The 23,474-nt window shown below is 45.9% G+C and overlaps 1 long non-coding RNA gene across 6 annotated transcripts in view; it reads right to left on the reverse strand.

The window, feature by feature from the left end:
- LOC115136886 (uncharacterized) overlaps positions 1–23,474 on the reverse strand; it is a 115,874-nt gene that overhangs the window by 50,706 nt on the left and 41,694 nt on the right. The gene's annotated exons all lie outside the window — the stretch shown is intronic.

Below are 23,474 nucleotides of genomic sequence, written 5' to 3' on the forward strand. Positions count from 1 at the left end.
GACGAACAATGCCGGAGTGGCATTGACTAAATGCAGTAGAATAGAATACAGTATATACATATGATGAGTAAAGTGGTACATTATTAAAGTGTTTAAAATATCTGATTATGATCAACTAAACGGTGACAACTGTATTTGAAATAAGCACTAAAGATATGTCTAGCGAGAAGGCCTGTCATGGCAAAATCTTTCAGCGCTGACATACTGTAGTGTTTGCGTGCAGCGATGTTTAACATTGATAGACATCTTAATTGCTGTTGGCTGTACAATAAATTATACAGCTGTAGTACATGGTATTATGTTTCTATGATAAACTTGTCTGTTATATCTAGCTTAGCTGCAGAAGAACGCACATCTGCATGGTTTCACATTGTTTGTTTTCACACTTTCTCGTTTAATGACATGTGCCACTCCTCACAACCCATTCATCCGTAGAAGCAGCACACTGTCGTAAACCATAACAATGTACAGTACAACGTACAGCACATCGTACCGTACATGACATTTCCCCCCTTCCAAAACCAGGAACTGGTACTGTACCATATATAAAAATGTCCATAGGGCAAGAACCTAGAGTGATACCTGTAACAACTAGCCCGAACTAGCCAGTTCAGTCCATTAACCTGGAGGTTGACTAAGACACCTTAACGGAGCCTAAGAATGAGAGGAGGTTAAGTAGCCCCCCCAGATGATTAGGGCGAGTTCGTGCCGGCATCCGCCGTTCTTCATCCGTCACCGCTTGTGGCTCTGGCCCTTGGAGATCCCACAGAGGCAGGAGCTCGGGTGGTAGCAGTGGAGAATGTCCATCAGATGGCGTCCAGAATGAGGCCATTTTGTTGCACTGCTGATGCCGTCGGGCTTGGAACCAGTCTGGCTTCTTCACCCTGTGTGCCTTGTTGAAACGCTGTTTCATTTGGTGCCTGGTCACTGCCTGCTTTTCTTGGGTGCTGCTCTCCGAGTCTGTCCAGTGGCAGTTCCATCTCACGACCTAGCATGAGAGATGCCGGGGAGACCTACATTTACATTACATTTAAGTCATTTAGCAGACGCTCTTATCCAGAGCGACTTACAAATTGGTGCGTTCACCTTAAGACATCCAGTGGAACAGCCACTTTACAATAGTGCATCTAAATCTTTTAAGGGGGGGGTGAGAAGGATTACTTTATCCTATCCTAGGTATTCCTGAAAGAGGTGGGGTTTCAGGTGTCTCCGGAAGGTGGTGATTGACTCCGCTGTCCTGGCGTCGTGAGGGAGTTTGTTCCACTATTGGGGGGCCAGAGCAGCGAACAGTTTTGACTGGGCTGCGCGGGAACTGTACTTCCTCAGTGGTAGGGAGGCGAGCAGGCCAGAGGTGGATGAACGCAGTGCCCTTGTTTGGGTGTAGGGCCTGATCAGAGCCTGGAGGTACTGAGGTGCCGTTCCCCTCACAGCTCCGTAGGCAAGCACCATGGTCTTGTAGCGGATGCGAGCTTCAACTGGAAGCCAGTGGAGAGAGCGGAGGAGCGGGGTGACGTGAGAGAACTTGGGAAGGTTGAACACCAGACGGGCTGCGGCGTTCTGGATGAGTTGTAGGGGTTTAATGGCACAGGCAGGGAGCCCAGCCAACAGCGAGTTGCAGTAATCCAGACGGGAGATGACAAGTGCCTGGATTAGGACCTGCGCTGCTTCCTGTGTGAGGCAGGGTCGTACTCTGCGGATGTTGTAGAGCATGAACCTACAAGAACGGGCCACCGCCATGATGTTAGTTGAGAACGACAGGGTGTTGTCCAGGATCACGCCAAGGTTCTTAGCGCTCTGGGAGGAGGACACAATGGAGTTGTCAACCGTGATGGCGAGATCATGGAACGGGCAGTCCTTCCCCGGGAGGAAGAGCAGCTCCGTCTTGACTTCTTCCCAGAAAGTACGTTTGTGATTCACCCTGGCGAAAGGCACCAGCTCTTACACGTGCTGGCCATCCACTGCGTATGTAGGTGCGCAGGGTAGACAGTGGGATCCTGTTCCGATGCTTGCTTCAGCTCGTCCAATGAGATGGCTGACTGAAAGGGAGCGTAGAGCCTTTGTACAAGCTGTTTCATTGTGGTCTGGCAAGACAGTCGGAGTAGGAGCATGAGAGGAGGTCTTCCACCATGTTATCCCTCCTCGGAGTGAACTTCAGCTGAGAGTCATACTGTCTGAGGAGGTCTGCCACCACGTTATCCCTCCCCGGAGTGAACTTCAGCTGAGAGTCATACTGTCTGAGGAGGTCTGCCACCACGTTATCCCTCCCCGGAGTGAACTTCAGCTGAGAGTCATACTGTCTGAGGAGGTCTGCCACCACGTTATCCCTCCCCGGAGTGAACTTCAGCTGAGAGTCATACTGTCTGAGGAGGTCTGCCACCACGTTATCCCTCCCCGGAGTGAACAACAGCTGAGAGTCATACTGTCTGAGGAGGTCTGCCACCACGTTATCCCTCCTCGGAGTGAACTTCAGCTGAGAGTCATACTGTCTGAGGAGGTCTGCCACCACGTTATCCCTCCCCGGAGTGAACTTCAGCTGAGAGTCATACTGTCTGAGGAGGTCTGCCACCACGTTATCCCTCCCCGGAGTGAACTTCAGCTGATAGTCATACTGTCTGAGGAGGTCTGCCACCACGTTATCCCTCCTCGGAGTGAACTTCAGCTGATAGTCATACTGTCTGAGGAGGTCGGCCACCACGTTATCCCTCCCCAGAGTGAACAACAGCTGCTAGTCATACTGTCTGAGGAGGTCTGCCACCACGTTATCCCTCCCCGGAGTGAACTTCAGCTGATAGTCATACTGTCTGAGGAGGTCTGCCACCACGTTATCCCTCCTCGGAGTGAACTTCAGCTGAGAGTCATACTGTCTGAGGAGGTCTGCCACCACGTTATCCCTCCCCGGAGTGAACAACAGCTGAGAGTCATACTGTCTGAGGAGGTCTGCCACCACGTTATCCCTCCCCAGAGTGAACTTCAGCTGATAGTCATACTGTCTCAGGCGGTCGGCCACCACGTTATCCCTCCCCAGAGTGAACAACAGCTGAGAGTCATACTGTCTGAGGAGGTCTGCCACCACGTTATCCCTCCTCGGAGTGAACTTCAGCTGATAGTCATACTGTCTGAGGAGGTCTGCCACCACGTTATCCCTCCTCAGAGTGAACTTCAGCTGATAGTCATACTGTCTGAGGAGGTCTGCCACCACGTTATCCCTCCCCGGAGTGAACTTCAGCTGACAGTCATACTGTCTGAGGAGGTCTGCCACCACGTTATCCCTCCCCGGAGTGAACTTCAGCTGATAGTCATACTGTCTGAGGAGGTCTGCCACCACGTTATCCCTCCCCGGAGTGAACAACAGCTGAGAGTCATACTGTCTGAGGAGGTCTGCCACCACGTTATCCCTCCCCGGAGTGAACTTCAGCTGAGAGTCATACTGTCTGAGGAGGTCTGCCACCACGTTATCCCTCCTCGGAGTGAACTTCAGCTGAGAGTCATACTGTCTGAGGAGGTCTGCCACCACGTTATCCCTCCTCGGAGTGAACTTCAGCTGAGAGTCATACTGTCTGAGGAGGTCTTTCACCACGTTATCCCTCCCCGGAGTGAACTTCAGCTGAGAGTCATACTGTCTGAGGAGGTCTGCCACCACGTTATCCCTCCCCGGAGTGAACAACAGCTGAGAGTCATACTGTCTGAGGAGGTCTGCCACCACGTTATCCCTCCCCGGAGTGAACTTCAGCTGATAGTCATACTGTCTGAGGAGGTCTGCTACCACGTTATCCCTCCCCGGAGTGAACTTCAGCTGAGAGTTATACTGTCTGAGGAGGTCTGCCACCACGTTATCCCTCCCCGGAGTGAACAACAGCTGAGAGTCATACTGTCTGAGGAGGTCTGCCACCACGTTATCCCTCCCCGGAGTGAACTTCAGCTGATAGTCATACTGTCTGAGGAGGTCTGCCACCACGTTATCCCTCCCCGGAGTGAACTTCAGCTGATAGTCATACTGTCTGAGGAGGTCTGCCACCACGTTATCCCTCCCCGGAGTGAACTTCAGCTGATAGTCATACTGTCTGAGGAGGTCTGCCACCACGTTATCCCTCCTCGGAGTGAACTTCAGCTGATAGTCATACTGTCTGAGGAGGTCTGCCACCACGTTATCCCTCCCGGAGTGAACTTCAGCTGATAGTCATACTGTCTGAGGAGGTCTGCCACCACGTTATCCCTCCCCGGAGTGAACTTCAGCTGATAGTCATACTGTCTGAGGAGGTCTGCCACCACGTTATCCCTCCCCGGAGTGAACTTCAGCTGAGAGTCATACTGTCTGAGGAGGTCTGCCACCACGTTATCCCTCCCCAGAGTGAACAACAGCTGATAGTCATACTGTCTCAGGCGGTCTGCCACCACGTTATCCCTCCCCAGAGTGAACAACAGCTGAGAGTCATACTGTCTGAGGAGGTCTGCCACCACGTTATCCCTCCTCGGAGTGAACTTCAGCTGATAGTCATACTGTCTGAGGAGGTCTGCCACCACGTTATCCCTCCTCGGAGTGAACTTCAGCTGATAGTCATACTGTCTGAGGAGGTCTGCCACCACGTTATCCCTCCTCGGAGTGAACTTCAGCTGATAGTCATACTGTCTGAGGAGGTCTGCCACCACGTTATCCCTCCCCGGAGTGAACTTCAGCTGAGAGTCATACTGTCTGAGGAGGTCTGCCACCACGTTATCCCTCCTCGGAGTGAACTTCAGCTGAGAGTCATACTGTCTGAGGAGGTCTGCCACCACGTTATCCCTCCCCGGAGTGAACTTCAGCTGAGAGTCATACTGTCTGAGGAGGTCTGCCACCACGTTATCCCTCCCCGGAGTGAACAACAGCTGAGAGTCATACTGTCTGAGGAGGTCTGCCACCACGTTATCCCTCCCCGGAGTGAACTTCAGCTGATAGTCATACTGTCTGAGGAGGTCTGCCACCACGTTATCCCTCCCCGGAGTGAACTTCAGCTGAGAGTCATACTGTCTGAGGAGGTCTGCCACCACGTTATCCCTCCCCAGAGTGAACAACAGCTGATAGTCATACTGTCTCAGGCGGTCTGCCACCACGTTATCCCTCCCCAGAGTGAACAACAGCTGAGAGTCATACTGTCTGAGGAGGTCTGCCACCACGTTATCCCTCCTCGGAGTGAACTTCAGCTGATAGTCATACTGTCTGAGGAGGTCTGCCACCACGTTATCCCTCCTCGGAGTGAACTTCAGCTGATAGTCATACTGTCTGAGGAGGTCTGCCACCACGTTATCCCTCCTCGGAGTGAACTTCAGCTGATAGTCATACTGTCTGAGGAGGTCTGCCACCACGTTATCCCTCCTCGGAGTGAACTTCAGCTGATAGTCATACTGTCTGAGGAGGTCTGCCACCACGTTATCCCTCCTCGGAGTGAACTTCAGCTGATAGTCATACTGTCTGAGGAGGTCTGCCACCACGTTATCCCTCCTCGGAGTGAACTTCAGCTGATAGTCATACTGTCTCAGGCGGTCGGCCACCACGTTATCGCTCCTCGGAGTGAACTTCAGCTGAGAGTCATACTGTCTGAGGCGGTCGGCCCATCTGTGCAGCCGAATTGGCTTGTGGCCAGTTCCTAATGCTGACAGTAGCATTGTGAGGGACTGGTGGTCGGTTCGGAGCGTGAACAGCCGGCCGTATCGGTAGAGGTGCCACCTTTCACATGCCCAGACACAGGCCAGTGCTTCTCATTCGCCCACAGAGTACCGTTGTTCAGTGGGGATTAGGGCCCTTGAGGCGAAGGCGACGGGCCTCTCAATGTCATTCTGCAGCTGTGAGGCGACAGCTCCTAGTGTTTCAGCTGAGGCGTCACAGGTGACAATGGTGGGACAGACGGGGTCAAAGTGAGCCAAGACTGGGGTTGTGGTCAGCTGGCTCTTCAGTGAGCAGACCGCATCTGAGCAGGCTGCCGTCCAGGCCCATGGCTCGTCCTTCTTGAGGAGCTGGTGAAGGGGCGCTGTGGTCTGAAAGTAGTGGGGCAGAAACCGGAGGTAGTAGGCTGTCATGCCCAAGAACGAGGCCACCTGAGAGGCTGAGGTCGGTTCCAGGATGCGATGGATGGTTTAAATGTTTGACATGAGTGGGGCAATGCCTTTGGATGATAGGCGGAACCCCACAAATTTGACGGCTGGAGCTGCAAAGGTGCATTTTCCACCCTTCAGGGCCAGGTTGTTCCTTAGAGCACTGGATACACTGTGGAGTCGATGGTCATAAATGTGGAGGTCAGGGCTGTGGACCATGATGTTGTCCAGATAGACAGTCACACGTGGGTATTCCAGCGAGGATGGTGCTCATCACCTTCTGGAAGCAGCTGGGGGCGGAGCTAAGTCCAAAAGGAATGTGTGTGTATCTAAACACAACAGTATGCGTAACAAAGGCCGTGAGGTCTCTGCTGGCTGGGTGGAGAGGCACCTGAAGATAACCCTGACGCAGGTCGAGCTTTGTGAAGACCCTGGAGCCATGAAAATGTGCGGTCATTTCCTCAGCTGTAGGCAAGGGGTACTTATTTTGGACAACAGCCTTGTTCACAGCACAGAGATCCACACAGGTCAGGATTCCACCAGACTTTTTGGTTGCAATGACCAAGTTTGAAATCCAGGAGACAGTGTTGACTGGCTCAATGATGCCTGCCTCCAACTGTGACTGTAGATATTTTGTGACATCATCACGCTATGCAAAGGGCATGCGCCGCAGGGGCTGCAAGACTGGGGTCACGTCCGGGTTCACTAGGGGCCTGTGAGTAAAAGCTGTGAGGCAGCCCAGTCCATCAAACAGAGCTGGCCAGTTATGTTGCCATGTGCCGGCAACTTGGTGGATAGCTGACCCACTGTCATCTCTCAGTGTGAATCCCAAGCCTGTGAAGAGGTCGAGGCCCAGGAGGTTGGCACCCCGCTTCGAAAACAGCTGCTTGGCGCAAAAGTGCACTAGGACCTGGAGGGTGCCTGCAATGTCTATCTTGGATCTACCATACCCACACAGGGCAGTGCAGGGCTGTTGGAGTGGTAGGTGACTGAAAAACTTGTAGTAAGTGGCAAGGTTGAGCAACAACATCGCAGTGCCAGTATCCAGTAGCAAAGGCAAACCCACCTTGCCCAGCTGCACAGTGCATGTCTTGAATGACACATGGTTGGTGGAGACAGTTCGAATTTCAGTGTGTTCATGTTGAGAGTGAGACGAAAATAAGGCCCTGTTCTGAGTGGAGCTAGTAGCTGGGGCAGAACGACACACTTTTGCAAAGTGATTCGATTTTTGAACAGTTCTTGCATATTTTCCCATGGGCTGGGCAGTTTGAAGCCCTTGAATTGTGAGAGCGAGCACCACAGTTGCCACAACTACTTCTATTTGTTTGTCTGTGTCCATGCAGCTATCGACGTGGGAGGGCGTGCGCCGCTTGTGGTCGCTGTAGTGCGCCTGCTCGGGCTGAAGCTGCTGTGTGAGAATGGCAGGGGGCCGAGTGTATGCTGCAGAACTGTCTGTTAGCGTAGTAGAGCATTCCCAAGTCGCTTCAACCTGGAGTGCTATTTTAATAGCTCCATCAAGTTGTAAATGATCCGATTCCAAAAGCAGTTTCTCCCTTGTCTTTTCACATAACGTTCCCTCTATCAGCTGATCCCTGATGATCTCATCCTGAAGTGTCCCGTAGTTACAAGAGCTAGCCAAATCCCTCAGACTAGCCACCTAGCTTTGAATGGTCTCTACCGGCCGTTGTTGTCTTTTCCGTAGCCGGTAGCGTTGGAGGAGCACTTGCTCTTTCCCGGCAAAGTGGTTCCATAGGAGGCTGACTGCAGCGTTGAGATGTGCCACTCATTCTCACAACACATTCATCCATAAAGCAGCATACTGTCGTAAACCATAACAATGTACAGTATGACCATACATAACAATGTACAGTATGACCATACATAACAATGTACAGTATGACCATACATAACAATGTACAGTATAACCATACATAACAATAACAAAACACTGATGAAAACATTGTCCAAGTGGATGGCTATTGTCCATGTGAGGCGGTTGGACTCTAAAAGTGCCGTTGATCAGCCAGACTAAAACGCTAGCTGTGTTGCTAGCTGATCTTCGGTTTTTCTTGACACTGAGCCATGAGAGGGTGTTGGTGTTGGGGACAGTTGAGAAGCCGTCACATTACTTGCTTGAGAGAGAGAGAGGAGTAGTGGCGGCAGGACCAGATGGCTCTCTGGACTCAATGTACCATCCCTCTGATAAACCCAGACAGAGCCGTTACACTTTCCAAAAGAGAGATGAAAGGAAATACAGGGAGGGAGGGAGGGAGGGGAAAAAAACAAAGGCTCGCCTTTCGCAAATCTTTAATTACCCAACTGTCGGCTGCTTTTCAGATTGCTGCTTTTTAAAACATCCCCTTCCCCAAAGAACACACACATATACACAAACACACACACACACACACACACACACACACACACACACACACACACACACACACACACACACACACACACACACACACACACACACACACACACACACACACACACACACACACACACACACACACACAGCGACCCCCCGCCAGAGGATCCCTATTCGACAGTCTTGCTCTGCTGAAGAGAGGGAATCAAAACTGCTAAAAAAAGGAGGAAAAAACACATAAAAGATATGCAAATACAACTGTCTGGGGGCGACGATGAGCATTACCCAGAGTTGAGGTTCTGCTATTTTTAGCTGGCGTCTCTTTGCAGACTCTGAAAGATGTGTGATGACTTCCTTAAGCGCAGGATTTTATGTGCTACAGACACAGCTTGGCTGTGCAGAGATGTCGGGAGAAATATTCCCCTTAATTGAGACACTTCACAAATGAGGCTGTCAAACCCAGTACAAGCAGAATACAGTGAGAGTTGAAACTGGATTTCGAGGAAAGAGCTACGTTGGAGTCTTCACTCTTCACACATAAAAAAGTAGAGTGTATAGCGATTAGCGAGTTTTGGAGCTGATCTTACGGAGACGGTTAGGCAGTAGCACAAATATTCTCTCCCTTTCACTAATATAACCACTGGCAAGTGTACAGTGCATTCAGGAAGTACTCAGACCCTTTATCCTTTTCCACCTTTTGTTACTTTACTTTATTCTAAAATTGATTAAATAAAAAAATGTCCTCATCAAGCTAAACACAATACCCCATAATGACGAAGCGAAAACAGGTTTTTAGACATTTGTGCAAATCTATTAAAAATAAAAAACTGAAATACCTTATTTACATAAGTATTTAGACCCTATTTGACTTTGAGTGCAGCTGCATCCTGTTTCTATTGATCATCCTTCAGATGTTTCTACAACTTGATTGGAGACCACCTGTGGTAAATTCAATTGATTGGACATGATTTGGAAAGGCACACACTTGTCAATATTTATAAAAGGTCCCACATTTGACAGTGCACAGACATGGGGAAGGGTACCAAAACATTTTTTGCAGCATTGAAGGTTCCCAAGAAAACTGTGGCCTCCATTATTTGTAAATGGAAGAAGTTTGGAACCACCAAGACTCTTCCTAGAGCTGGCCACCTGGCCAAACTGAGCAATCGGGGGAGAAGGGCCTTGGTCAGGGAGGTGACCAAGAACCCGATGGTCACTCTGACAGAGCTCCAGAGTTCCTCTGTGGAGATTGGAGAACCTTCCAGAAGGACAACCATCTCTGCAGCACTCCACCAATCAGGCCTTTATGGCAGAGTGGCCAGACGGAAGCCACTCCTCAGTAAAAGGCACAAAACAGTCCGCTTAGTTTGCCAAAAGGCACCTAAAGGACTCTCAGACCATGAGAAACAAGATTATCTGGTCTGAAGAAACCAAGATTGAACTCTTTGGCCTGAATGCCAAGCGTCACGTCTGGAAGAAACCTTGCACCATCCCTACGGTGAAGCATGGTGGTGGCAGCATCATGTTGTGGTGATGTTTTTCAGAGGCAGGGACTGGGAGACTAGTCAGGATTGAGAAAAAGATGAACGAAGCAAAGTACAGAGAGATCCTTGATGAAAACATGCTCCAAAGCGCTCAGGACCTCAGGACCTTCACCTTCAAACAGGTCAACAAGCCTAAGCACAAGACAACGCAGGAGGGACTGGATGTCCTTGAGTGGCCCAGCCAGAGCACGGAACCCGATCGAACATCTCTGGAGAGATTGAAAAAAACTCTTCAGCGACGCTCCCCATCCAACCTGACAGAGCTTGGGAGGATCTGCAGAGAAGAATGGAAGAAACTGCCCAAATACAGGTGTGCCAAGTTTGTAGCGTTATACCCAAGAAGACTCGAGGCTGTAATCGCTGCCAAAGGTGCTTCAACTAAGAACTGAATTAAGGGTCCGAATAATTATGTAAATATGATTTATTTTTTATACATTAGCAAACATTTCTACAAACCTATTTTGTCTTCATGGGGTATTTTGTGTAGATTGATGAGGGAGGAAAAAACTATGTAATCCATTTTAGCATAAGGCTGGTACGTAACAAAATGTGGAAAATGGGAAGAGGTCTGAATAATATCCGAATGCACTGTATGTGGCCCATAATTAAAGCAATAGAAAAGGGTGTTAATTATGCTACTCCAAGTGTATGTGCCACATAATTAGAGCACTGCCCTCCAAGGCCCAGCCATGGCTGCATCCCTGCCCAGTCATGTGAAATCTATAGATTAGGGCCTAATAAATTGATTTCAATTGACTTGTTTCATTATATGAACTGTAACTCAGTAAAAACGTTGAATATGTTGCGTCTATATTTCTGTTCAGTATGTTAGAGTTGAGGTGGACTGCTGTAAAAGGTCTGAAGCCAGGACAGTTCTACCAGTGTAGCAACCCTTTTCTCTTTGTTTACATACTCCTTGTTTACATGAAGTGAGTCAATCCCTGAAAACAGCAGACTAGCTCAAAGTGTGATTCTCCTTTTTAAATACAACACAAACAAACAGATGGCGTAAAATAGGAGCTATGGTTCCATTCAGTGCAATACGTCATAAAACATGGTGTGTGTGTGTGTGTGTGTGTGTGTGTGTGTGTGTGTGGGTGGGTGGGTGTGTGTGTCTGACATACATACACACACACACCTTCAAGAACTGGAGCCCCAGCAGCAACAGTTCTTGAGGGAGATACTGAGCATCAGATGGGAGGATCGACGGACCAATGTCAGCGTCCTGACCCAGGCAAACATTCCCAGCACAGAATCCCAAATCATTGGGCACTCTGATGGACAGGATACCGTGATTCAAGGCTGCCCAAACAACTGCGTACGGGCAACTGGAAGAGGGGAAATGGATGCAAATGGGGACAAATGAAAGGGTAGAAAGACACCCTGAAAAGTAATACATAATGAAACAAACTGGCAACTCCACACCACAAAAAGAGCCACCTGGTGACTTCAGGTTGTTGTCTGCTCAAGTACGGACGTCTAATTAGCATAATACACAAATCCCCATCAAAATCTGTCCGTTTAACCATCAAACTACCGAATGGGGTGATTTTGATCAGGACTTTGTTCTTAATAAATCAAAAATAATTGTTTCCTGTTTCTGTAACAATGTGGACATTGGGGGAATTCCTATATACTCTTCAATATTCTATATGTGCAACTTGTTATGGTATTTGGGTCGCTATAACATTTGTTTTAAAGTGACTGAGGATTTGGGCATGCTTTTTGAAGCATCCTGGCTCTACCACTCCCATTGTTTCACTAGCAGGGATGCTAATGATGGCTTTGGGGTATGTAAATAAACAAAACTAAGGCATATGTTTGGTCATTGTCTCTCAGGATCAATGGATGCATCAAATTAAGTATATTTCACATTTTGATGTACTACCCTTTAAATGGCTGTTTAAGACCAACTAGTCAATAAACTCCCCTCACCTCCAGACTCACTTGAAATGTCAGTGGACAGGTCTGAGGCTCCAGAATCTGCCTGCTCAGCCACAGCCGGACCCACAACAATCAAGCTACCTAAAAAAACAGTGAGGAGAAGATCATCCTTGAGGGATTACGTGTGAGCATGCATGTGTGAGCATGCGTGTTTTGTGCGGGTGTGTGAGCATGTATGTGTTTTCATGCATGCATGTGTGTGTACAGTATGTGCATGCATTTGTATGTGTATGTGTGTGGTATTTACAGTAGAACATAATTGGTGCGGGGCAGCGGCGGATGAGGGGAAGGCCAGTGGGTCTGACAAAAAGCAGGGTAGCCAGGCAGAGGCAGTGCTAAGGCCTGGTGGGTATGAGTGGTGTGCAGGGGGACAGACAGAGAAAACTGAGCAACTCTCACTGGGAAACAATATGCAGTTTCATCTGGGGAAGACATTTTGCAGCTCTCTCTCTCTCTCAGAGCCAGAGAGCCGACAGCACAAAGAGCTCCATTGTTTCTTCTGCAGCAACCTCACCGCTCCCAACTAGAGCAGCAGGGTCGAGGCCACACAGGACCTGCCAGGGGCTGTTAGAACCTGCTCCCACTGTGTGTGTGTGTGTGTGTGTGTGTGTGTGTGTGTGTGTGTGTGTGTGTGTGTGTGTGTGTGTGTGTGTGTGTGTGTGTGTGTGTGTGTGTGTGTGTGTGTGTGTGTGTGTGTGTGTGTGTGTGTGTGTGTGTGTGTGTGTGTGTGTGTGAATATCGCTTTTCTTCAATATAATGTTTCATGCTAGTTCTTGGTCAGGATTATCGTACAGTTATATCAGTTTTTTTTCCTGTACTGTATAAATGGTAGCGAGTTCTAACACTGTACCTACCACACACTGTATGTGGTTCTAATGTTTCATACAGGGATGTGTTTCAGCGGGTTGTGTCAGTATCAGATCATGGACAGTTAGGACAGATATGCCTCCCTCTGTCCGTCTTTCGCTCTCTCACCCTGTTTCACCCTCCATCACCGTCACTCTGTAACACACACTTACAGTACTCGAGCACGCACACACATGCACACACAAGGCTACAGGACACAATGGAAAATCCTTTTATATAGAAGTGCGGGTCACATCCTTAGAGGATCCAGCAGATTTCTAGTTCATAATACTCTGGCAGGCAGGCAGGGTCTGTGGAGAGAGGAGGGGAAGAGAGGTAGAGGGAGGGAAAGGGAGAAGGGAGGGGAGGTGAGGTCAGGGAAGGGAGGGAGGGTAGGCTAAAGACTAATTGAATAGATAAGATCAAAGGCTGGATGAGAGAATTCTTCAAACTCAAAGGACTATGAGAAAATTAGGAGACATGGAGGGCCGCGACTAATCAGCAGTTGGAAAATCCTAATGCTCCACTACCGGGTACGGCAGTAATCCCCGTAAATTGTAGCGAGACAAATGCTTGCATCGTTCAGTGAAGTCGAAATCCATTTTCAGAGAGGTGAAAACTAGTATGAGTGTAATAATGAAGGTGATTTGGTGAGCCACGGTAGTGTGATAAGTAACCTTGCCTGAGACTTGTGTTTGCTCCCCGAACTAATGCCTAGGCTTGAGCTCAGCGAGCTAACAGAGTCAAATAATGAGAAAAAAACCTCTTCTTCAGTACATACAGAGGAAATCAAGATTACTGCTATCAATCATGGGTGCTAGTTTAGCAGAAGTGAAGTAGTTAGCTGTGTGCGCTAGGAACGGCACGGTAGTGTTTAGCATGTTAGTTAACACCCAATAGTGTGTCCTTACCAACCAAGACCATGGTTTTGGCAAGGTAATGGTTAGCATGCTAGCTTCAGGAGCACAAAGTGTCGTTGTTGTTGGGGATTGAATCCTGGGTCGGACTTAAGCTCTTATCAGATTCCAAAAACGTGTACGTGTCTACACATCAGTGTTCTAAAATATTGGACCATTGGCTTTCATACTTTTCGAAGCAATTTCTCTAGAGTAGTTTAGCTATGTTACAATGGGCGACAGACTATCGGGTCTCTGCGTCTCTGGACTCTAAATTACAGCTTAAAGGGATGGCCTACATCAGGGGTTCTCACTGGTGTTTTGCAGGTACTATTTAATGAAGCTGCCAGTTGAGGACTAGTGAGGAATCTGTTTCTCAAACTAGACACTCTAATGTACTTGTCCTCTTGCTCAGTTGTGCACCGGGGCCTCCCACTCCTCTTTCTATTCTGGTCAGGGCCAGTTTGCGCTGTTCTGCGAAGGGAGTAGTACACAGCGTTGTACGAGATCTTCAGTTTCTTGCATGGAATAGCCTTAATTTCCCAGAACAATAATAGACTGATGAGTTTCAGAAGAAAGGTCTTTGTTTCTAGCAGTTTTGAGCCTGTAATCGAACCCTCAAATGTTTTTGCTCCAGATACTCAACTATTCTAAAGAATACCAGTTGTATTGCTTCTTTAATCAGAACAACAGTTTTCAGCTGTGCTAACATAATTGCAAAAGGGTTTTCTAATAATCAACTAGCTTTTTAAAATTATAAACTTGGATTACTTGGATTAGCTAACACAATGTGCCAGTGGAACACAGGAATGATGGTTGCCGATAATGGCAAAGGGTGGCTACTTTGAAGGATCTCAAATCTAAAATATATTTTAATTTGTTTAACACGTTTTTGGTTACTACATGATTCCATATGTGTTATTTCATAGTTTTGATGTCTTGACAATTATTCTGCCATGTAGAACATAGTACAAATAAAGAAAACCCTTGCATGAGTAGGTGTGTCCAAACTTTTGACTGGTACTGTATATACAGTGGGGCAAAAAAGTATTTAGTCAGCCACCAATTGTGCAAGTTCTCCCACTTAAAAAGATGAGAGAGGCCAGTCATGTTTTATCATAGGTACACTTCAACTATGACAGACAAAATGAAAAAAAAAATCCAGAAAATCACATTGTAGGATTTTTAATGAATTTATTTGCAAATTGTGGTGGAAAATAAGTATTTGGTCAATAACAAAAGTTTATCTTAATACTGTTATATACCCTTTGTTGGCAATGACAGAGGTCAAACGTTTTCTGTAAGTCTTCACAAGGTTTTCACACACTGTTGCTGGTATTTTGGCCCATTCCTCCATGCAGATCTCCTCTAGAGCAGTAATGTTTTGGGGCTGTTGCTGGGCAACACGGACTTTCAACTCCCTCCAAAGATTTTCTATGGGGTTGAGATCTGGAGACTGGCTAGGCCACTCCAGGACCTTGAAACGCTTCTTACGAAGCCACTCCTTTGTTGCCCGGGCGGTGTGTTTGGGATCATTGTCATGCTGAAAGACCTAGCCACGTTTCATCTTCAATGCCCTTGCTGATGGAAGGAGGTTTTCACTCAAAATCTCACGATACATGGCCCCATTCATTCTTTCCTTTACACGGATCAGTCGTCCTGGTCCCTTTGCAGAAAAACAGCACCAAAGCATGATGTTTCCACCCCCATGATTCACGGTAGGTATGGTGTTCTTTGGATGCAACTCAACATTCTTTGTCCTCCATACACGACGAGTTGAGTTTTTACCAAAAAGTTTTATTTTGGTTTCATCTGACCATATGACATTCTCCCAATCGTCTTCTGGATCATCCAAATGCTCCCTAGCAAACTTCAGACGGGCCTGGACATGTACTGGCTTAAGCAGGGGGACACGTCTGGCACTGCAGGATTTGAGTCCCTGGCGGCGTAGTGTGTTACTGAAGGTAGGCTTTGTTACTTTGGTCCCAGCTCTCTGCAGGTCATTCACTAGGTCCCCCCGTGTGGTTGTGGGATTTTTGCTCACCGTTCTTGTGATCATTTTGACCCCACGGGGTGAGATCTTGCGTGGAGCCCCAGATCGAGGGAGATTATCAGTGGTCTTGTATGTCTTCCATTCCCTAATAATTGCTCCCACAGTTGATTTCTTCAAACCAAGTTGCTTACCTATTGCAGATTCAGTCTTCCCAGCCTGGTGCAGGTCTACAATTTTGTTTCTGGTGTCCTTTGACAGCTCTTTGGTCTTGGCCATAGTGGAGTTTGGAGTGTGACCTTTTGAGGTTGTGGACAGGTGTCTTTTATACTGATAACAAATTCCAACAGGTGCCATTAAAACTTGTTGAGGACGTGGTACCGAAGTGGGGACCACAATCAGCAGAAATGCTCAAGAGCGCCACCATAGAGGTTGATAAACCTCAAACTTTCATTAAAATTGACATACAATATACTGAATTAAAGCTACACTCGTTGTGAATCTATCGACCGAGTCAGATTTGTAAAATGCTTTTCGGGGAAAGCATGAGAAGCTATTATCTGATACCATGCACCCTCAAAATACTGCACCGTCACCTAAAACTACAGATTTTGCGTTAGCCGTCGCAAACGAAAACGCTGAAATAAAATATAAAACATTCATTACCTTTGACGAGCTTCTTTCTTGGCACTCCTAGATGTCCCATAAACATCATTTAGGGTCTTTTTTCGATTAAATCGGTCCATATATAGCCTAGATATCGAACTACGACTCCGTCGCGAGTAAAGAAAAAAAATTAGCATTTCATAACGTAACGTAATTTTTTAAAACGATAAACTTTCACAAAACACTTCGAAATACTTTTGTAATGCAACTTTAGGTATTAGTACACGTTAATAAGCGATAAAATTCCTCAGGAGGCGATGTGGAATGATTAGCTTGTCTGTGGAGAAAATGCTGTCTTGAAAAGGTCGAACCAAAATCTGGGCGGGGACAGTAGGAAAGGAGTTCCCTTGTTTCGGTTAGACCAAGAATCAATTGCGCAACAAATGACGTGACTCTAGACAACCTGGGGAAGCTGTAGCCAATGAAAACTCGGCTCTATGTAATTCTGTTCGCTTTTAACAATTGCCTGTAGTCGCGGAAGAATATATTTTTCCATTTTCAGTGAACATATTTTCATGCACTATTCGATGAAACGCACGTTCTGTAAATGCCACAGGCGTGATTTAAACAGTTTTGGAAACGTCTGAGTGTTTTCTATCCACACACACTAATCATATGCATATACTATATTCCTGGCATGAATAGCAGGGCGCTGAAATGCTGCGCGATTTTTAATAAAATGCTGCGAAAATCTGCTTGAATTCTGAACTTCCCTAAGAGGTTACAGGTAATACCTTCGGTAGGTAATGTACACGCTAGACATGCCGCACATTAAAGCTATCTACTCAAATCAAATCAAATTTGATTTGTCACATGCGCCGAATACAACAGACATTACAGTGAAATGCCTACTTACAAGCCCTTATCAAATGATGCCGTTTTAATAGAAAATAAGTGTTAAGAAAGTATTTACTAAATAAACTGAAGTAAACAATCAATACAAATAAAGAAGAAAATAGAAAAATAACAAATAATTAAAGAGCAACAATAAAATAACTGTAACTAGGCTATATACAGGGGGTACCGGTACAGAGTCAATGTGCAGGGGTACAGGTTAGTTGAGGTAATTGAGGTAATATGTACATGTAGGTAGAGGTAAAGTGACTATGTATATATAATAAACAGGTTAGTTGAGGTAATTGAGGTAATATGTACATGTAGGTAGAGGTAAAGTGACTATGTATAGATAATAAATAGGTTAGTTGAGGTAATTGAGGTAATATGTACATGTAGGTAGGGGTAAAGTGACTATGTATAGATAATAAACAGGTTAGTCGAGGTAATTGAGGTAATATGTACATGTAGGTAGAGGTAAAGTGACTATGTATAGATAATAAACAGGTTAGTCGAGGTAATTGAGGTAATATGTACATGTAGGTAGAGGTAAAGTGACTATGTATAGATAATAAACAGGTTAGTCGAGGTAATTGAGGTAATATGTACATGTAGGTAGAGGTAAAGTGACTATGTATAGATAATAAACAGGTTAGTCGAGGTAATTGAGGTAATATGTACATGTAGGTAGAGGTAAAGTGACTATGTATAGATAATAAACAGGTTAGTTGAGGTAATATGTACATGTAGGTAGAGGTAAAGTGACTATGTATAGATAATAAACAGGTTAGTTGAGGTAATTGAGGTAATATGTACATGTAGGTAGAGGTAAAGTGACTATGTATAGATAATAAACAGGTTAGTTGAGGTAATTGAGGTAATATGTACATGTAGGTAGAGGTAAAGTGACTATGTATAGATAATAAACAGGTTAGTCGAGGTAATTGAGGTAATATGTACATGTAGGTAGAGGTAAAGTGACTATGCATGGATAATAAGTAGCAGCAGCTATGCCATTATTAGCTGAATTAATAGTGTTCCCCTGACCACAGCATACCAAGTTGTTTGCCACATAAACCAATAAAACAATGACTGTATTGGGAATGAGAATTTAGAGTAGAAATGACAACCGCATCCTCTGTCAAAAACAAAAATGCAGACAATCTTGTTTTAAGAGGCAATGGAAGACCACCAGCTCTTACTGGTTAATGACAGATTATCAGATCCTCTGACAGCCCTCACACAGGCAGGCGCACACACACACACACACACACACACACACACACACACACACACACACACACACGGAAATGCGCTGGTGGCAAATCAACAGCTGTTCCCATAGTAAAATCATTCATCTGAAACATGCTCAGAACTGCTCTGTTTCAGTAGTGTTGTATGTTAACCCCAATAAGACGACGAGCTCTAATCATAGTTGTTTTTTCTTTGTTTAATGATCTATTGTTGCAGCCTAGATATCGCTGCTTTGTATAGGTTCACCATCATATCACCCATAACTATTCACAACAGTTATGCATGAAGCATTTGGTGCTTAACTTCTCTCATTATTAGGTTTCAATAACCATATTTTCACTTTGACAGGTTCATTAAAGCCTCTCAAAAATATTCAAATATTCAAACGTGCCATCATACATTTAATCTCCAAACAACCGCAGAGCCATGTCTCCCTGTAACCAGCTCATCTCTGTCACAATTTCAAAGGCTCTCTCTCAATCCCTTTCTCTCTTCCTCTCTCTTTTCATTATCTCCCTTCTCTCTCTCTCTCTCTCTCTCTCATTCCCTCACTCTCTTTCTCCCCCCCACTCCCCCCCTCTCTTTTTCTGTCTCTTTCTCTCTCCCACCCTCTTTCACTCTCTGCCACAAAACACAGACAGCTCCTATTGGCTGATAGTCTGTCTCGAACCACGTCAATATTCCCTGACTCATGTGTGGGTATTGGCAGGCACTGGCTCAGCTAATGGCAGGTGAGGCAGTAGCGCTGTGCTGTGCTGTTTTGTGTCACTTAATCAATGCCCTGCAGAGGAAAGAAGTGCCAGACAGCTCAGCATTGGCAGCTCCCTCGGCGTTGGGCACGGCAAACCTTCTGGAGCCAGCAGAGCTGGGGAGGGCATGGCATTGCTGCACACAAACACACACACGCGCATACCCAACCCCTTCCTCTTCGAAACACCCTGCCCCCACCCCCTGCCCCCACATCGGCTCTAGTGGTGTGTTGTCGGGTACAGACAGCGTATTCCAGGCTGGTCTGACGTACCCTACACCCCACGTCGCCCATCCTGGCTTGGATCAGGGACAACATCCAAGATTCCGTCTCTCACTCTCACGCTCTCTCTCACGCTCCCTCTCTGTCTCTCTATTTCTAGCAGCTGCGGTAGCCATGAGCTGCAGTAGACAGTGGCTCCAGGCCCCAGACTGAAAAACCCTCAGCTTAAAGCTTTCAGCATTATCTCTGTAACCCCAAAGCAATTGGCTAGAGGAACTTGGCCTTTTCTGCTGTCCTCAAAATGTATTCCTGGCATAGGGACCTTATCCCACTTCTCTCTCTTTCGACGACGTGCTGCTGGGCTTTAACCTTGCAATGACTCCTCCTCCTCTGCACCAGGTTAATGCCTGGGATTGTTTGCCACGCTCACTCAGTCAAATCCTTTCAAGCTTTCATCTGCTAATTTCATTGTTCATTTACAAAGAATTGTAATGGATGTCTGTGGTTGCAAGTGTTGTAGACAACATGTACTTGAGGCAGTTTTTTTTGTGCCAAAAACAATAAACAGACGGCATTTGAAATGATAAAAATGAAAGGTATAGGAGTGGTCCATTTGCTGCTGTCATGGGCAGCAGGCAGACTCTGCTGGGGTAAGTATTATGTGTGTTGGTACAGGGATTTTGCTATCGCTCACAAATAACATCAATGTGATGAGAACTACCATTATACTGTACTTGTGGTTTGGTATTTTAATGAACATACACTACATGACCAAAAGTATGTGGACACCTGGTTGTCCAACATCTCATTCCAAAATCATGGGCATTAATATGGAGTTGCTCCCCCTTTACAGCCTCCACTATTCTGGGAAGGCTTTCCACTAGATGTTGGAACATTGCTGCAGGGACTTGCTTCCATTCAGCCACAAAAGCATTGGTGAGGTAGGGCACTGATGTTGGGCGATTATGCCTGGCTCGCAGTTGGTGTTCCAATTCATCCCAAAGGTGTTCGATGGGGTTGAGGTCAGGGCTCTGTGCAGACCAGTCAAGTTCTTCCACACTGATCTCAACAAACCATTTCTTTATGGACCTCACTTTATGCACTGGGGCATTGTCATGCTGAAACAGGAAAGGGCCTTCCCCAAACTGTTGCCACAAAGTAGGAAGCACAGAATCATCTAGAATCTCGTATGCTGTAGCTTTTTTTTCTTCGGGGGGCATATTATTGTGACCCTGGTGGCACAAAATAATCAAAAGTCTGACTGCACAGAGATGCTTGGGGAAATGGTCACAATGGGGGACCAGTGTGTGTGTGTTTCAGGGGAAGGGATCTCTCTCCATCAACTAGGATTTGACATTGGTTAATTTAATCTCCCCATTTTTGCAAATTTTGCTCAATCTTGCATGCTTTCTCAAACAGCTGAAACTGTATATGCATTCCTAAATCAAGTCCTTTCAAGAGTTGGGCTCTGGGATGTAACAACCGTTGGGCATCTGAGCTTATGGATGATTGTAGGGGAAGTGTGTAAGAGTATGTGTGTGTGTGTGTGTGTGTGTGTGTGTGTGTGTGTGTGTGTGTGTGTGTGTGTGTGTGTGTGTGTGTGTGTGTGTGTGTGTGTGTGTGTGTGTGTGTGTGTGTGTGTGTATATCCCACATCTGTTGCTCGGGAGTAAGGATGTTAGGGATATGGGATGACTTGACAAAAATGTAACAAAATGGCAATCCTGGTTATCGGTAACAATCCTTTGCATGATCTGTCGACATTATTACGCATATAAATTGTTAATGATGGGAATTAAGTTACGCAATATTTTTGAATATATATCGTTTTTTAATATCTATATATAAAGCAAATCGAGGTGAGGGTGATGGAAATGCTTTTGGCAGTTGATCTGCTTCTGTTCTGTGGTTGGCACCGTGTTCTCTTTTCAAAGAGTGGGTCCTGGCCTCTCGGGGGGCATAGAGATGACAACCCAACTTGGGATGGGGAGGGGCTTTAGCGGGTGGAATAGTGGAGAACAATTGGAGGGTTACATAGTAGCAATGAAAATATCATGGTACAGCTATATGGACACTCAATCATTATGGTACTTTTCAATGGTAAATTTACAAACATATATTATGATAAATAGATCTGAAACTTGTATCTCATTATGGTAATTGGTGAAATAAGTATAGCCAGTTATAATTGTAATGGCTTAGCAGATAATAAGAAAAGACAAACAATATTTACCTGGCTTAAAGAGAAAGAATATAACATCTATTGTTTACAAGAAACTCATTCAACTCATTCAATTAAATTGTGTGGGAAAAGGACTGAGGGGGGGGGCGGGGGGGGTGCAATATACTTCTCCCATGGGCAAAGAAACTCAAAAGGGGTGATGATATTAATTAACAGTAATGTTGATCCGAATGCGCAAATTGTCCAAGCAGAACCGCAAGGTAGATGGATAATTTGAAATATGTTATTGGACCTTAACCTTTATGGACCAAATAATGATGATCCACGTTTCTTTGAAAATACAATACCAGTCAACATTTTGGACACACCTACTCATTCAAGGGTTTTTCTTTATTTTACTATTTTCTACATATGAAATAACACATTTGGAATCATGTAGTAACCAAAAAAAGTGTTAAAATATATTTTATATTTGAGATTCTTCAAAGTAGCCACCCTTTGTCTTGATGACAGCTTTGCACACATTTTGGCACCATCCCTACGGTGAAGCATGGTGGTGGCAGCATCATGCTGTGGGGATGTTTTTCAGCGGCAGGGACTGGGAGACTGGTCAGGATTGAGGGAAAGATGAACAGAGAAAAGTACCGAGAGATCCTTGATGAAAACCTGCTTCAGAGCGCTCAGGATTGGGGCGGGGCGAAGATTTACCTTCCAACAGGACAACAACCCTAAGCACACAGCTAAGACAACGCAGGAATAGCTTCGTGACAAGTCTATGAATGTCCTTGAGTGGCGCAGCCAGAGCACGGACTTGAACCTGATCGAACATCACTGGAGAGACCTGACAATAGCTGTGCAGCGACTCCCCATCCAACCTGACAGAGCTTGAGAGGATCTGTAGAGAAGAGTGGGAAAACTCCCCAAATAAAGGTGTGCCAAGCTTGTAGCGTCATACCCAAGAAGACTCGAGGCTGTAATCACTGCCAAAGGTGCTTTAACAGAGCACTGAATACATTTCGATTTTTTATTTTATTTTTGTTTAAAAAAAATCACCTTTATTTAACTAGGCAGGTCAGTTAAGAACAAATATTTTTTTACAATGACGGCCTACAACGGCTGGGCCGCCCTATTGGACTCTCACTGCCGCTTGGGATCTGAATACTTATGTAAATGCAGCTGTTGGCAGGTCAGCTGATGTATGTATAGGCTCATGACCATAGAGAGGGCACAGCTGCAGTAGCTGAACAGAGTTGAGAGAGGAGGCCCAGACCCTTCACTGTGTTTGTTTACCATCTCCTCCATCTCAGTAGACCGTTCAAGGTACATTCCAGCAGGGTGGCTAGCTCCAAGGACTGCTCCAATACAGACACTACAGGAACACTTGAAATGCGGTTTGGTAAAAGTAGCTGGATCGTTCCACCATTTCAGTTCCTTTTGAGTAGTGTAACTTGGTCAAAAGAAACTTTTGATTTCACCAAATGTAAAATTCTGTCATAAAGAGCACCTGCAACGTAATAAAAACATGTTTTCCCATCTCGAGAGGTTAAATAAAATAAAGTAACAGGGTTGATGATTTCATCTTAAATCAGCCAAAAATCCCCTTGTGACAGGGGGAATGGAAGCTTGTTGTGTACAACAGGGAGTAGCAATTGAATGCAAACTTCACAAAAAAAACATTCCTGCCTGTCTATCTATGGGTAACAGGGTTGATGTGCTCTGCTCGACCCGCTCAGTTTTCCATCACAAACACCAGATAATGGTCAAAAAGAGTAGAACCAGCTCACCTGCTTTCATACTATGATTTGACTATTAGAATGTTTCTTTTGAAAAAAAACTTTTTTTAAGGAATAGTTTCAACATATTAAAAAGAGAGTTCAGTTCACTAACAGGGTTGACCTTTAAATGAGGGACA

Source organism: Oncorhynchus nerka, linkage group LG11 (genome assembly GCF_034236695.1).
Source record: "Oncorhynchus nerka isolate Pitt River linkage group LG11, Oner_Uvic_2.0, whole genome shotgun sequence".
Lineage (NCBI taxonomy): Eukaryota > Metazoa > Chordata > Actinopteri > Salmoniformes > Salmonidae > Oncorhynchus > Oncorhynchus nerka.